The sequence below is a fragment of the Lithobates pipiens genome, unplaced genomic scaffold (genome assembly GCF_037356315.1).
Source record: "Lithobates pipiens isolate NorthernLeopardFrog02 unplaced genomic scaffold, aLitPip1_a1.2 Scaffold_8, whole genome shotgun sequence".
Lineage (NCBI taxonomy): Eukaryota > Metazoa > Chordata > Amphibia > Anura > Ranidae > Lithobates > Lithobates pipiens.
This window is the reverse complement of record NW_027507903.1, coordinates 640,882,820-640,883,871: the sequence shown is the minus strand read 5'-3', so window position 1 is coordinate 640,883,871 and position 1,052 is coordinate 640,882,820.

Here is a 1,052-nt window from a genome sequence, read left to right as displayed (position 1 = left end):
AAATGTAGTTCCAAAACATCTGGGGTGCCAAGGTTCGCCATCACTGCACTAGACCATCAAATCAACCAGCGTTTTCAATCAATTACAGTTTACAATTCTCAGAAATAAAAAAACATCATTACAAAACACCTCTGCATTTTACACAGTGATGACAGCTACAAACAATCTTAAGAGGTGGAATCAGATATGTTGCAATAAAAACACGAACAATAGGCAACAAGTTCTCCCCCAGTATGTACACCTCCAACACAACCACTAATACTTGGTTGAACACCACTGGATTGTTTAGATGCCATGCTTCCAGGTGTTCCATCTGCAATCTTCTAGGCCAGTGGACTCCAAACTGCGGCACAGGGGTCGGATGTGGCCCTTCACTGGCCCTTGGGGCAATATTCCACCAAATGACTTCAATGATGGGGCATCATTCTCCCTACCGTTACCATAAATTGGGTACTATTCTTCCAAATGATACCAACAATAGGGCACTAGTCCTCCCAATAAAACCATAGATGGTTTTGGGGCATTTTCTACTCCCACTAGCCACATTCCAGCACCCTAAAACCCTAAGGACAGAAAACTGGCCCTTTACTTAGAAAGTTTGGAGACCCCTGTTGTAGGCCATCCCCATACTATAATCTCATACTCAAATGGCCTTTCCATAACCATCAAACAGTTAGTTAATTGCCACACTAAATATGTAATTTACATTATCACCTGTACTGCATGTAAAATCCAATAAAATGGGCAAAACTACCAGACGCCTCAGTGACAGAATTACAGATCACCTGTCAGATATCAGAACTAACAAAAATAATATAAAAACACTTCAACCGATTTCATCAACAAAATATATAGACCTTCGAAATCCAAATCATTGAAAAAGTCAACTATCCGATCCGTGGCAGAGACTGCTTTTCCCTCATTTGTAAAAGGGAGGTCGTTTTTTTTTTTTCTTTTTTTATGTGGTTTTGCACTAAAATTTATTTTATTATACTTTTTTCAGAAAATTGGCATTTAATAAACAGTTTCTCAAATATCAAGGGAAACAAAAA